At 41.7% G+C, this 5,185-nt stretch overlaps 1 non-coding gene across 1 annotated transcript; it reads right to left on the bottom strand.

Annotated features, from left to right (window-relative positions):
* Positions 1-3,636: 3,636 nt before the first annotated feature.
* Positions 3,637-3,745, bottom strand: LOC147931046 (small nucleolar RNA R71). The gene has a single exon (XR_015576896.1). It is a non-coding gene; the product is annotated as a small nucleolar RNA R71 (small nucleolar RNA).
* Positions 3,746-5,185: the final 1,440 nt, after the last annotated feature.

Raw genomic sequence — 5,185 nt, 5'->3', positions numbered from 1 at the left:
AGAAAAACAAAGCTAGTCGAAATTATTTTGTGTGATGAAAAATATGTCATCATTTCTTGGCTTATATAGAGGCATGTATTTACAATCCTTTTCCTTTTAGGATTAACAAAGTTTTTTTTTAATATAATAAGATTACAATTATCTTATGCATCGTTTTATCAAGCTTGAAAACTTTGATTTCTTATAGCTAAAATTGACATGTGTCAAGATGTGATGTGTTACTAACTTTGATCAATTGGTGACAGCTTGTCCTGTGGAAAGGTTGTTAAAGGGTGGGGACCAGGGTTCGAGGAACGCCTGGCGCACCAATAACCTACTAGTGGATTGGGATATCCACAGTGATGGGTTAGGATCGATGCCCTGTAGGGCCAGCTTGGGGTCTGTTGGGACGGCTAGCGGGGGGCTAGCAGGGTCCACAGACGGTCTGTTGGGGCAGCTAGAGGGAGGCTAGTGGGGTCCACGGGACGGGTTGTTACAAGTGTCTAGAATATCTCTGGAATGCCAATTGACTTCTGTTCAAGAGCAGCTGGCCACTGTGGTTGAATTTATGAGGCAATATATGCCTGAGGGTCATGCAAACAGTTTCCCCTCTGCTCAGCCAACTTCTGCAACGGGTGCGTCGGTCACTAGCCCAACTCAAGGCAACATCAGAGAGAACGGAGAAGCCAATCCCGAAGCTGCGACTGAACCTCCAGAAATGGCTGATGTCCATCAAAGTCTTCCAACTAATGTGCATGATGAGTCTCATGAGCAAGAAGACGATGAAGATGCGGAGCTTGTGGGAGGTTCCCTCTTCTAAAGAACTTGTTCTCCCACCTCTCTTTACTCAATCTATTTAGCACTCTTTCTTTTCTCTACTGGTTTAAAACGCTGTTCTTTTTTCTGAATGTTTAAAACTAAGGTTTAATTGGAGCTTTTGGAATTTAGTTTTGCAATGATATTTACAGGTAAATTGTGTTTGGCGCTACATTTACAAACTTTCCCCACAAGGCAAGAATTTTTGTAGCTCGTAGCAATTTTGTATCGTCATCGTAACAATATGTCACAATTACTAATGATGTATACGAAGCTATTACAAACGAATAACGCCGGAATCAGTAACAAGTTCGTCACAAATCGTTGTGTAGCTAACTGTCATAATATGATGACGATGATAACATCATTATTTTACTCATATTAGCTATAGTTTTCATATGCATTTAGGAAGAGTTTGATGAGATTTTAGGTATAAAAGGTCTATTATCAAGTATTTCAGGTTTCAACAATGTTTTACAGGTTTAATAGCTATTTGGACCGAAAAGGAAAGAAAATACGATTTAGGAAAGTTTTAGAGCTTTACAGTACGGGAAACTTTTGGAGAGCTTCAAAAACTCAAAATATATCATGTTTGGTGTCTATGGAAAGCTGGAAGAGACATCTTTCTACTAGAAGTGGAACCAAGTCAATCCATCTAGCCATCCGAAAGTTTTGCCCGATTTACCAGGATGTGCTATAAATCGACATAAGAAGAACCGACTTAACGATGGGCTTTTGTTCAAGGCCTGACCACCGACCACCACGGCGGCCCAGTCCAAGCCTCCTCCACGGTCCATAGGCCTATTTCGCCGCCCCTTATCCTGCCCTTAAGAAGAGAAGACGTTTCTAACATTAAAAACCCTAACCCTAAACAAAACCCTATAAATACTCTTAAGATCTAGGGTTTTGGGGTGTGCCTTCATCGAGACTTCAAGTGCCTCCTATACTGCCGCTGCTGAGCAACCCTAGACAACCAGAGAAGCTCTCTCTTGCTTGCCGAATCCATTGAAGCCTTTGAAGACCACCATCTCTCTTTCTACTCTTTCTAGCTCTTTCATACTTACTTTGCTTTGGGATCAAGTTACTTTTGTGACAAATAGAGAAGTTTACTTTGAACCCCATTTTGTTTATTGATTCACTTTTGATGCTATACTTTATAATATCAATGTTGTTTCTTAGCATCATGAGCGAGTAGTTTACTTTGTTGGGTTCTATGGGGTGATTCAAGGGGATATCATAGGTTCGCTTCTATTAGGTTGTTAGATCTTATTTTTGGTTTTATATTAGAGTTCTTTTGGGACATCTTTATCTTAATGCTTATGCTTGGATTGATCACCAAGCACTGATCTAGAGAACGGGAGCGCTAACCACGTTATCCTTCTTCTCAGAACTAGTGTTATACCGAAGCCTTGCTCGTAACCTGCGTATGTTGAGTTGCGAAGTTTGGTGAATGTATCAAACTTGTTTAGCTAGCTGGTTGAAATGCGACGTTGCCTGCAAAAGTTGAGTAGCGGAGTGTGAAGACTTTAGACTTTCATTCTATGAGAATAGCTTGTTAGTTCATTAGTGTTTCGTAGTTGAGAACCTAGACCGAAAATTAGTATTTACTTGTTAGATCTTACACTTAATATTGCTTAGAACCATGAAAACCCTACGATGACTCCCAAAACGCCCAACGCCTTAGTCTTATATTTTTAAACCGTTTTATTTATTTGCAATAGTTATTAGGAAAACCAAAACACCCAATCTCTTCTTTAGTCTTAGCCATAGTTCTTTCTCTTTTAATTCAATTTGTGTTTGCTATTACTCTCTATGGGATCGATCCTAAAATACTACAACTGATTAACTGTGCACTTTCAGTCGTCGTGTAGTCTTTTCAGGTAAAAGATTTGGAGTGATATTCTACACACATCAAAGCTTTTTGGCGCCGTTGCCGGGGAGTAACTAGCTGCCCATTGAATTTGATAAGAACTCTCGTCTAAGATACTTTGAATTTTTCTTTTGAATTTTTCAATTTTAGTTTTAATTTTCTTGTTCTCGATAGCCTCTATTTTCCCTTTTAGTTTATGTTTTTGGATTTTGTAGTGCATGCCTAGGAGTCAACCCTCCGGAACCGTATCTCCAATTCAAGACATTGATCGACTAGAACGTGAAATCAGGAAACTTCGAAGACAACAACTCATGGCCAAGGTTTCCTTAACCTCGACCAACCGCTGATACCTCCTGCCCTCGACGAGCATGGAGAACCAATTCTCGCACAAGGTGGCAACCCCAACCTTGTAGCCGATGATCCGCAACTCGACCCTGAAGTTGGCCGAGACAACTTACAAGCTCCTCGTGATGGTAATCCTCTAGGCGTGGGAGACAACCTCGATGTTCCTCCTCACCAGCCTGCTCTCTTCATTTATCCACCACTTCCTCAAGCTGGCGGAAGACAACCTGCTTATGTACATCCGCTAAGACGTGCCGCACCTAACCGTACCATAGCCGATTATGATGCTCCTAACCAATTCGTTCAAGACCGCGCTGCTATCCATATCACTCATCCTCCAAGACGTGACTACAAGATTAAACCTCAAATTATTGGTTTGGTGAAACAAAATCAGTTCCATGGCCTTACTACTGAACATCCGATGGACCACTTTGATCTTTTTGAAGAAATCTGCTCAACAACAAGAACCAATGGAATTCCCGAAGATTACTTGAAGTGTAAGCTTTTTCCTTTCTCTCTAGCCGACAAGGCTCATAGATGGTTAAAGTCTCTACCTCCTGGATCGCTCACTAGCTGGGAAGGATGCAAGTCAGCCTTTCTTAGCCACTTCTACACCAAGTCAAGATCCAACTCTCTTCGCAACAAGCTGCAAAGTTTTCAACAAGGACCGGTCGAAAATTTTTATGAAGCATGGGAATGTTTCAAGGACTATGAACGTGACTGCCCCCATCATGGTTTTGCTCAAGGTAACCTCTTAAGTACTTTCTCTAGAGGACTGCACCCTAAGTATCAACTTTCACTCGACACGGCCAGCAATGGAGATTTCACTACTAAAACCGTTCAAGAAGGAAGAGCTCTCATCGACAACCTTGCCGCAAGTAGTAGCAACACTTGCACCGATTTTGATAGAACCATCCGTTCTAACAATTCTGATGCTAACGAGATTGCCGACCTCAAGAACATGATGAACCAACTTCTAAGGAACCAACAACGTGGAGTAAACTCTTATGACCAAGAAGAAGAAGTCAACTATGTTGGTGCTCAAGGATACTACCAAAACCGGGGTACAACAACAACTTCAACAACAACTTTAGAAATACTTCTAACCTTTCTTATAGGAACCTAAATGTGGAGAATCCCCAAGATCAGAACTATCCTCAGCAAGCTAACCGCTTTCAAGGAAACAACTTCGGTGGAAACAACAACAACAACTTTCAGCCGAGACCTCAATTGAACAACAACAATCCGCCTTTCCAATATGGACCAGCCCAGGCACCTACCACTCAAGCTGATGCTAATACCGACACAAAGATGCAAGAACTCCTTGTTGCTTTTCAAAAGCAATCAAGAGATATAAACTCAAGGATGGATAACATCTATACCGAACTGAATGGGAAGTTTGAAAGCAATTCTATTCATGTCAAGAAGCTTGAAACTCAAGTTGCTCAAACCGCTAATGCTGTTCCACGCCAAGTTGGTGTATTTCCTGGAAAACCCGAAGAGAATCCTAAAGGATATTGCAATGCTATCTCAGCCGTACCAGCCCTCACCTGCTGTGACGCCAAGCCTACGGTACCACTCTTTGACTCTTATGAAGAAGTAATTCGCATGACATGTCCATTTGATGAAGAAACCGCAAGCCAATACCCCTTAAGGAGACTACCTAAAGCTGAAGACCCTGGACATTTTGTTTGCTCATGCTCCATAACAGGTATTGAATTCTCTAACTCTCTTTGTGATTCTGGTGCTAATGTTAATGTTATGTCAAGAAGTGTAGCCGATACACTGGATTGCGAGACATATCTCCATCCAACCTCAGTCTAGTCTTTGGAGACTCATCACAAAAGGTTGCCGACGGATTTGTTCGAGACCTACATTTTGTAGTAGGAGACTGCATAGTTCCTACCGATTTTCACATCCTAGATATGGAAGACAAGACCGAGAGACCATTGATTTTAGGAAGACCATTCCTAGCTACTGTTGGAGCAATCATAGACCACAAGTCAAAGAGGACAACCTTTGCTAACATCAACAAGAAGAAGTCATATCCGACTATCTCCAAGCCGAAACCATGGCCAGCCTACTGATTACATAAAGAGCCGATGGATCCTAACCTCGACAAGATGAAGCAATTCGACCATTCAGCATCCACAAGTGCCAACAACCTTCTACCTAAGC

The sequence above is a fragment of the Camelina sativa genome, chromosome 12, assembly GCF_030686135.1.
Source record: "Camelina sativa cultivar CO46 ecotype springtype chromosome 12, ASM3068613v1".
NCBI lineage: Eukaryota > Viridiplantae > Streptophyta > Magnoliopsida > Brassicales > Brassicaceae > Camelina > Camelina sativa.
The sequence above is the reverse complement of the archived record's forward strand: the minus strand, read 5'-3'. Positions and strand labels throughout refer to the sequence as shown.